The following is a 10,145-nucleotide window of genomic DNA, read 5'->3' on the forward strand; positions in this document are numbered from 1 at the left end:
AGGGAGGAAATCGATACCCCAACCCAGAGAGAATATCATAACCCAAAACCAGGGAGGACATTGTGACCCCAACCCACAGAGGACATCATAACCCCAAACCAGGGAGGACATCGTAACCCCCACCCCAGAGAAGAGATCTTAACCCCAAACCAGGGAGGACATAGCCCCAACCCAGAGAGGAGATCACAACCCCAACCCAGAGAGTACATCACAACCCCCAACCCAGAGAGGACATCATAACCCCAAACCAGGGAGGACATCATAACCCCAACCCAGGGAGGACATCATAACCCCAACCCAGGGAGGACATCATAACCCCAACCCAGGGAGGACATCATAACCCCAACCCAGGGAGGACATCATAACCCCAACCCAGGGAGGACATCATAACCCCAACCCAGGGAGGACATCATAACCCCAGCACAGATAGGACATCATCATACATCACTTCCGGTTGCCCTGGATGTGATCGGCCCCATTTAAAAAAATGGAAACCACTGGATCACACTGATGTTGGCGGGATCAAATGCTTTTAAGAACAGAGGAGGGATCTGGGATCTTATAGACCTCAGACTTCTCCATAAAGAGTACCTGTCACTGCCTATTGCTGTCACAGGGGATATTAATATTCCCCGTGATAACAATAAAAGCGATCAAAAGGAAAAAAATGTAAAACGAATAGTGTTAAAATAAATAAATAATATAAGAGTTCCCCAATCCCCCCCCCCTCTTTGGTGCAATGTGGTCACATGCCTGATGAAGGGGGTCCTGCGTGGCTCTGAAACATCGCTTATATTTATTTTTTTGATACTATGCGATTTAAAATTTTGGACCCAATTTTGGAGATCCTGGTGTGTGGGTGACACTTCCTTCACACAAAAAAAATTGCAACACTAACCAATTTATTCTCTAGGGCAGTGATGGGGAACCTCGGCACCCCAGATGTTTTGGAACTACATTTCCCATGATGCTCAACCACACTGCAGAGTGCATGAGCATCATGGGAAATGTAGTTCCAAAACATCCGGGGTGCCGAGGTTCCCCATCACTGTCCTAGGGCCTCTGCTTTCCAAGAATATATACTAATATTTGGGGGTTCTAAGTCATTTTCTAGCAAAAAATACTGCTTGTTCCATGGCTGGTGCCAGTCCTGAGCTGGTCATCACGCGGTCTTATAGTACAGGATTTCACTCTTGGGGAAAAAAAAATAAAACATATAAAACATTTTTATTAATTTGCTGAAAACGGATCACACATCCAAACTGTTTTGCTTAAAAATATTTAAAAATACATTTTAAAAATGTTGTAAATGTCTGGTGGCACTTCAAACCCCACCCCCAGTCCGCAGTGCATGCTGGGAAAGAAAGATGTCCTCTGCTGGGAGGCAAAACTTTACTGGACCCTTCAATGTCCATAAGTCTCTGTATTTCTTTCTTAGAGATGATTGAGGTCTCCTATAGAAACGAGGGGGGGGGGGGGGCGCCATATAATATTGTTGTCCACAGCATGTGATTATCCGCTATCTTTTATACTGAAATCCACTCAATAATCCAATAAAAGAGGAAGTTCCAGTCCTTTTATGATTGGACGCCCGCATCGCGTTTCCGGTTCCAGGGCTTCCCGCTCCGTGAGCTTTTTGTAAACAGGAAGGTTGCATTAGATATAATCACGTGACAGGAGGACGCAAACCTGCCCAGAAGCATTCTTTTTTTTCAAAAAGCCTCCCGAATTTGGCTGAAATGGAATGTCTAATAGTCAGAATAAAGTGGGAGGAGCCTCCAAGCGCGGGAATCGTGGGGGGGGGGCAGTTACCAAAATCGTGGTATCTGCAGTCGCTGAGGACCTCAGGTCGCGTGCTTATGGCGGTCGTGGACGCAGAGCCAGCAGCGGCTTCTAAAGGATTTGGAGTGGCAGGAAGCGGAGGAATCTGTCGCCGTGGGCACACTGGAAGAAAGAAAACGAGATGTCGTTATCATAGCCTATAGGAAGTTTGCATTTTTATAGCGTTACACCTTAAAGGGGGAAGTTTGGTAAAACTTTTATTTCTTTTGAAGGTGTTTTATTTTTTATTTTTTCATAACTCTTTTTATTGGTATTTCAAGAACACAAGCATCACCCACTCAGGGGGGGGGGGGGGGGGGGGCAAACAGAACAGGCAGGGCTGGGACAAGGTCATCCAGGGCAAACATGCCAAACTCCCCGCCCCCAATGTGTCTATGTGTCATCAAAAATCCCCCCCCCCCCCAAAAAAAAAAAAAAACTGAGCACTAATCTTTTTCACCCCCTAAGCATACATTCCCCCTCCTCCCAGTGCAAATCTGTTCCCCTGCTGAAATCCCCCCTCCCAGCACAAATCTTACTCCCCCATATCCCCCCAATTCAAGTGCCCCCCCCAAAAAAAAATCACTCCTCCTAGCACATATTATCTACCCCTAAAATTGTCCCTCCCAATAACCCCACTGCAAATCCCTCCTTCCAGCACAAAGCGCCCCCATTCATCCCTCCTAGCACAAATCTTCTTCCCCCCCATTCCTTCTCCCCTTAAATTTTAGCATACCCCCCAATTCCCCTCCTAGAACAATACTTACTCCCTGCTGCCCCCCCTCCCCTCAAATCCTCCTTTCCAACACAAATCCCCTCCCCCCAATTTCCTTGTGGTGCCCCCCCCCCCCCACACCTCACATGATACCACAGTGCCCAGGGCAGCCGCCCCCTCCTGCCCACCCCTTGTCCCGGCCCTGAGAACGGGAACCCCCCCGTACGATCATCATCAACAACAATAAAGGTGAAACAAAACATCTCTAACGTTGTGTGTAGAGGACTCGCCATAAAACGTAATCCAATCAGATAATCTAGTCCCGAAAAGGCCACTTTTGGCCAAACTCACCCCTCCGCCACAGTAAGCTGGCAAAGCCTACAATAAAAGCACTCTAGCGCTTGGGGAGAGGTAGCGGACGTGTGCCGTGAAGTCATCCTTAATCCATTTGCCCCAAACTTTATAAAATGTTCTAGGCCGGCCTCTATTATAGTAGGTGTACTTATAGAGGGGTGTGGCCTGAGGTGACCCAAGTTCATCCAGGCTGAGACTGTAGGGGGAGAGGGTTTTTGTTCCAGACCAAAGTTATTGCCTTCCTAGCGTTAAATAACAGAAGTCCTAACAGGTTCCATTCTGCCACCCAGGGCTTGAGTCCCGTGGGAACGGCGTCCCTGCACTATTTTCACAGCGGGAACGCCGTTCTAGAGCCGCCCGAATGAGATGTATGCAGAGTAGCGCAGGAAGCGTTTGTCTGTAGTAAATTCTCCCTCACTTCACTCAGCGCTGTTCGCTCCCCAGCGGCCCCTCCTCTCTTCTCATCTATGGTTTCCCCATGCCCTGATGTGCCATGTGGCCTGATGTGCCCCATGCCCCGATGTGCCCTTATGTGCCCCGTGCCCTTATGTGCTATGTGCCCTGATGTGCTATGTGCCCCATAATGTGCCATAATGTTCCCTGATGTGCCCCATGCCCCGATGTGCCCTTATGTGCTATGTGCCCTGATGTGCCATGTGGCCTGATGTGCCCCATGCCCTGATGTGCCCCGTGCCCTTATGTGCTATGTGCCCTGATGTGCTATGTGCCCCATAATGTGCCATAATGTTCCCTGATGTGCCCCATGCCCCGATGTGCCCTTATGTGCTATGTGCCCTGATGTGCCATGTGGCCTGATGTGCCCCATGCCCCGATGTGCCCCGTGCCCTTATGTGCTATGTGCCCTGATGTGCTATGTGCCCCATAATGTGCCATAATGTTCCCTGATGTGCCCCATGCCCCGATGTGCCATAATGTGCCCTGTGCCCTGATGTGCCATGTGGCCTGATGTGCCCCATGCCCCGATGTGCCCCGTGCCCTTATGTGCTATGTGCCCTGATGTGCTATGTGCCCCATAATGTGCCATAATGTTCCCTGATGTGCCCCATGCCCCGATGTTCCATAATGTGCCCTGTGCCCTGATGTGCCATGTGGCCTGATGTGCCCCGTGCCCTTATGTGCTATGTGCCCTGATGTGCTATGTGCCCCATAATGTGCCATAATGTTCCCTGATGTGCCCCATGCCCCGATGTGCCCTTATGTGCTATGTGCCCTGATGTGCCATGTGGCCTGATGTGCCCCATGCCCCGATGTGCCCCGTGCCCTTATGTGCTATGTGCCCTGATGTGCTATGTGCCCCATAATGTGCCATAATGTTCCCTGATGTGCCCCATGCCCCGATGTGCCATAATGTGCCCTGTGCCCTGATGTGCCATGTGGCCTGATGTGCCCCATGCCCCGATGTGCCCCGTGCCCTTATGTGCTATGTGCCCTGATGTGCTATGTGCCCCATAATGTGCCACAATGTTCCCTGATGTGCCCCATGCCCCGATGTTCCATAATGTGCCCTGTGCCCTGATGTGCCATGTGGCCTGATGTGCCCCGTGCCCTTATGTGCTATGTGCCCCATAATGTGCCATAATGTTCCCTGATGTGCCCCATGCCCCGATGTGCCCTTATGTGCTATGTGCCCTGATGTGCCATGTGGCCTGATGTGCCCCATGCCCTGATGTGCCCCGTGCCCTTATGTGCTATGTGCCCTGATGTGCTATGTGCCCCATAATGTGCCATAATGTTCCCTGATGTGCTATGTGCCCCATAATGTGCCATAATGTTCCCTGATGTGCCCCATGCCCCGATGTGCCATAATGTGCCCTGTGCCCTGATGTGCCCCATGCCCCGATGTGCCCCGTGCCCTTATGTGCTATGTGCCCTGATGTGCTATGTGCCCCATAATGTGCCATAATGTTCCCTGATGTGCCCCATGCCCTGATGTGCCCTGGAACCCCCCCAGTACGGTCATCAACAACAATAAAGGTGAAACAAAACATCTCTAACGTTGTGTGTAGAGGACTCACCATAAAACGTAATACAATCACAAAAAGGCCTAGGAATACGCTACTTAACGCTAACGCTAAAAAAAACGCCAATGCAAAACGCGGTAAAAATCGCGTTTTTGACGCCGATTTTTCCAGGAGTCGGAGCTAGCTTTGCAGCCAGTTTTTTAAAACGTCCGTGTGCGTGAGCACTTATTGTTTTTTTATTGTCTGTAAATAAAAATATATATTTTTTTTATTATATGCTCCTTTTTTTTTTTGATCCAAATTTAAGTACAATTTATTTAGCACCTTAAAAGTCTCGGAGTTTTGTCAACTCCCCACCGTCCCTTCCCTTTTCTCCCAAACTGGGAAGTGTAGGCTATACACTATTTTGCCAAAAGTATTGGGACGCGCGCCCGTACACGCACATTGTCAACCCCCACTGTCCCTTTCCTTTTTCTCTTGTAATTTCAGGGATGTGGTGCTATTTTTCTCTATTGCTTGCTTCCCAATTTGGGAACCAAATTTTCCAGTCCCCCTTTTTTTTTTGTTACAACACCCATGTCCTAATGGCAACATTTTTCTACTTTGTTGTAGGTTTTTTTTTTATGGTCAAAAACCTTGGAGTTATGTGAAGTTCTGCAAATATCACCCCTCCCCCGCCGCCCCCCAGAATCCAATGTGGCGCCACACCTTACCTCGGACTTCCCACTCGCGGTTCCTCCACCGGGCTCTGGTAAGGAAGCTGCTGAAGGTTGCGGATAAGCTGGGTGAGCTGCAGCAGGGTCAGCTCGGAAGTCGGCTGCGCTCGGCGCCTGCGGCGGTGACGTAAACATGGAGGCTTGCCCAGAAATGAAGAGAAGCTCCTTCTATTCGTCCCCATCAGCTGCATCGCCGGCTTGTTGCCATTGCAGGAGGCATACTGGGGGGGGGGGGGAGGGGGGGAGACAAGAAAAGTTTTTAATTATTTTTATATGTAATAAAAGGTTCCAAAGATCCGGCTACGCCAAAAACCTACCGATACTTCTGACCTCTAACGCCGCGTACAGACGATCGGAAATTTCCGACAACAAACGTTCGATGTGAGCTTGTTGTGTCGGCTCCATCGGACATTTTTTTTTTTTCGGAATTTTCCGAACCAACAAAATTTGAGAGCCGGTTCTTACATTTTTTGCCGACAACAAATTGCGTTGTTGGGAATTCCGAGCGTGCGTAGACAAATTCCGCCGCACACAAAATTCCACGCATGCTCGGAATCGAGCCGGAGAGTCGGACTTCCGCTACCGAATTTTGCTTTTCTCGGCTCGGCGTGCGTGTTGTACGTCACCGCATTCTTGGCGTTTTGGAATGTCCGACAACAAACGTTCGATGTGAGCTTGTTGTGTCGGCTCCATCGGACATTTTTTTTTTTTTCGGAATTTCCGAACCAACAAAATGTGAGAGACGGTTCTCAAAATTTCCGACAACAAAATTCCGTCGTTGGGAATTCCGAGCGTGCGTAGACAATTTCCGACGCACACAAAATTCCATGCATGCTCGGAATCGAGCTGGAGAGTCACACTTCCGCTAATGAACTTCGTTTTTTTTCTCGGCTCGTCGTGCGTGTTGTACGTCACCGCGTTCTTGACGTTTCGGAATTTCCGACAACATTTTTGTGACATACGTGTTTTCCGGCGGATGTCGTCTCTCGCACACACACACACACACACACACAGTCATGGTTTACCTAACGAATGGGAACATTTACATAATTTAAGTAAAGAATGGGAAAACTATAGATTATTTATTTTTTTGTTTTGTTTCACAAAGGTTTTTATTAGAACTATTGATTATTTAACTAAAGAATGGAAAATTTTTAATATTTCAAATAAAAAATTGAAAAAAATGAAATGATTTAAGTAACGTATGGAAACGTTTAAATAATTCAAGTAAAAAATGGAAAAAAAAATCTAATGATTTAAATAAAGTATGGAAAAATGTAAATAATTCAAGTAAAAAATGGAAAAAATATTTCAAAATTTAAATAAAGAATGGAAAATGTAAATAATTCAAGTAAAACATGGAAAAAAAAGACCTGAAATGATTTAAATAAAGAATGGAAACATGTAAAAAAAAAGGAAAAAAAAATGAAATGATTTAAATAAAGAATGGAAAAATGTAAATAATTCAAGTAAAAATGAAAAAAAAAAGAAAAGATTTAAATAAAGAAATGAAAAATGTAAATAATTCAAGTTAAAAATGGAAAAAAAAAACCGAAATGATTTAAATAAAGAATGGAAACATGTAAAAAATGGAAAATGAAATGAAATTATTTAAATAAAGAATGGAAAAATGTAAATAATTCAAGTAAAAATGAAAAAAAAAAAAGAAACGATTTAAATAAAGAATGGAAAAATGTAAATAATTCAAGTAAAAAATGGAAAAAAAAACCCCCGAAATGATTTAAATAAAGAATGGAAACATGGAAAAAATGGAAAAAAATGAAATGTTTTAAATAAAGAATGGAAAATGTAAATAATTCAAGTAAAAAATGAAAAAAAAAAAAAAAAGAAAAGATTTAAATAAAGAATGGAAAAAAGTAAATAATTCAAGTAAAAAATGAAAAAAAAAAAAACCTGAAATGATTTAAATAAAGAATGGAAACATGTAAAAAATTGGAAAAAAAGAAATGATTTAAATAAAGAAGGCAAAAATGTAAATAATTCAAGTAAAAATGAAAAAAAAAAAAAGAAAAGACTTAAATAAAGAAGGGAAAAATGTAAATAATTCAAGTAAAAAATGAAAAAAAAAAAAACCTGAAATGATTTAAATAAAGAATGGAAACATGTAAAAAATGGAAAAAAAAAAAGAAATAATGGACAAACAGGTTTTCCATAAAAAAAAAATAAAAAAAAATGTAAACAACAAATGATTTTAAGGAAGGTCCTTCAAATAATAGTTTTTGTTTTTTGATTTTTTTTTCCCCATCATCAATCCCCCAAAAAAAATTCTCTGGATTAGAAAAAAATAAAATAATTTTAAATTAGTAACCAATCAGGCTGATTGGTTACTATAAATTAGGCTGGATACACACAAAATTATTTTATTTTTTTCTAATCCAGAGAAATTTTTTTGGGGGATTGATGATGGGAAAAAAAATCAAAAAACAAAAACTATTATTTGAAGGACCTTCCTTAAAATCATTAGTTGTTTACATTTTTTTTTTTTTGATGGAAAACCAGTTTGTCCATTATCTCGGATTGTTTTTGATTTATTTTTGCACCCAAAACTAACCTTGGTGGTTAGTTGGTTGAATCTTTGTTGTTTCTGGAAATTAATATTCCCTTCTATAACCAGGCTTACTGCACTTTCCTTCTACAACTTCTGGCATGCTATGCCACCCATGCCACTATGCCACCGATGCCCACCCATGCCACTATGCCACCGATGCCCACCTATGCCACCGATGCCCACCCATGCCACTATGCCACCGATGCCCACCTATGCCACCGATGCCCACCCATGCCACCCAGGCCACCAATGCCCACCCATGCCACTATGCCACCAATGCCCACCCATGCCACTATGCCACCAATGCCCACCCATGCCACTATGCCACCAATGCCCACCCATGCCACTATGCCACCCATGCCTGGACCTAGGACTCCTCCGCAGGTGGAAGGCGGATACCCCGCGGGGACAGACTACAAAGTAACGTGTTGTACTCACAGGAAGGAAAGTCGCCATTTCTCAGAATCGGGATAACGCTGCCAACTGTCCGTTCCTCTGCTCCGTACTCGTCCCCTCGCCTCCCGTCCCGTCTGCCTTTATAGGGCGCCCCCCTTCCCAAACGCCTGTCCCTCGGAGTGTCGGGTGTCCCCGTGATCTCACCCGCTCTCAGGTTCCGTGTGTGTCACTCATGTTACACACTCTTACAGATTACTGAATGAATCTTATGAATTAAACACCGAGGCGTGTTTCCCGACCGCACCTCACATCTGCCCCATCGCGTTTCTCTCCGCACGGCACCGTCATATCGCTTTATTAATCACCTACAACGCCGAGGAAAAGCCCATCCGGGGGGGGGGGGGAGGGGGTTTGGGGAACGCTCTGATTTGCACCCAGTTGGCTTTGTTATGGAGAAATGTACAGAGGTTCTAGTACATATACAGAGCCTTGAAAAAGTATTCATACCCCTTGAAATTAAATTTTTTCTAATTCTTGATTTAAATGTAAAAAAAAAAATACAAAAAGGGTATAAAATGCCATCGATGGGGACAAATGTTACATCACATTGATTAATGCAATTTACATAACAATATACTCTGCAATCATTTGGGGGCGCGTTCAATATCCCTAAAACAAAAATGAAAACCAACATTATATACAGCGCCATGAAAAAGTATTCATACCCCTCGATATTGCCCCCTTTTTTTTTATGTTACAACCAAAACCATAAATGTATTTTATTGGGATTTTATGTGATGGACCAACACAAAGTGTCACATAATTGTGAAGTGGAAGGAAAATAAGAAAATGATACAAATAAATATGTGAAAAGTGTGGGGGGAGGGGCATTTGTATGGCGCCCCCCGGAGTCAATACTTTGTAGAACCCCCTTTCTCTACAAGTCTTTTTGGGGGTGTCTCTACCAGCTTTGCCCATCTAGAGAGGACATTTCTGCCCATTCTTCTTCTTTGTAAAATATCTCAAGCTCTGTCAGATTGGATGGAGAGCGTCTGTGATCAGCAATTTTCAGGTCTTGCCACAGATTCTCAATGGGATTTAGGTCTGGACTGTGACTGGGCCATTCTAACACATGAATATGCTTTGATGTAAACCATTCCATTGTAGCTCTGGCTGGATGTTTCGGGTCGTTGTCCTGCTGGAAGGGGAACCTCCGCCCCGGTCTCAAGTCTTCTGCCGACTCCTAACAGGTTTTCTTCTAAGATTGTCCTGTATTTGTCTCCATCCATCTTCCCATCAACTCTGACCAGCTTCCCTGTCCCTGCTGAAGAAAACCATCCCCACCACATGATGCTGCCACCACCATGTCTCACGGTGGGGATGGTGTGTTCAGGGGGATGGGCAGTGTTAGTTTTCCCCCCACACATAGCATTTTGCTTTTAGCCCAATCTCAAGTCTTCTGCAGACTCTGCCGCATACATACGATTGCAGCAATCCGCCGGACTTTCCAAATGAACGGACTTGCACACACACGGAACGTGACTTCAGGTACGACGGGACTAGTGAAGGAAGTCAATGTCACCGCTTCCATT

General features: G+C 44.8%; 1 long non-coding RNA gene across 1 annotated transcript; it reads right to left on the reverse strand.

Moving 5' to 3' along the window:
- Nucleotides 1-1,244: 1,244 nt before the first annotated feature.
- On the reverse strand, nucleotides 1,245-8,699 carry LOC143941516 (uncharacterized). The gene is made up of 3 exons (XR_013264211.1): nucleotides 8,596-8,699; nucleotides 5,586-5,809; nucleotides 1,245-1,944 (listed from the first exon to the last, which is right to left on the reverse strand). It is a non-coding gene; the product is annotated as an uncharacterized LOC143941516 (long non-coding RNA).
- Between the last annotated feature and the right edge of the window lie 1,446 nt (nucleotides 8,700-10,145).

The sequence above is a fragment of the Lithobates pipiens genome, unplaced genomic scaffold (genome assembly GCF_037356315.1).
Source record: "Lithobates pipiens isolate NorthernLeopardFrog02 unplaced genomic scaffold, aLitPip1_a1.2 Scaffold_10, whole genome shotgun sequence".
In the NCBI taxonomy this organism is placed as follows: domain Eukaryota; kingdom Metazoa; phylum Chordata; class Amphibia; order Anura; family Ranidae; genus Lithobates; species Lithobates pipiens.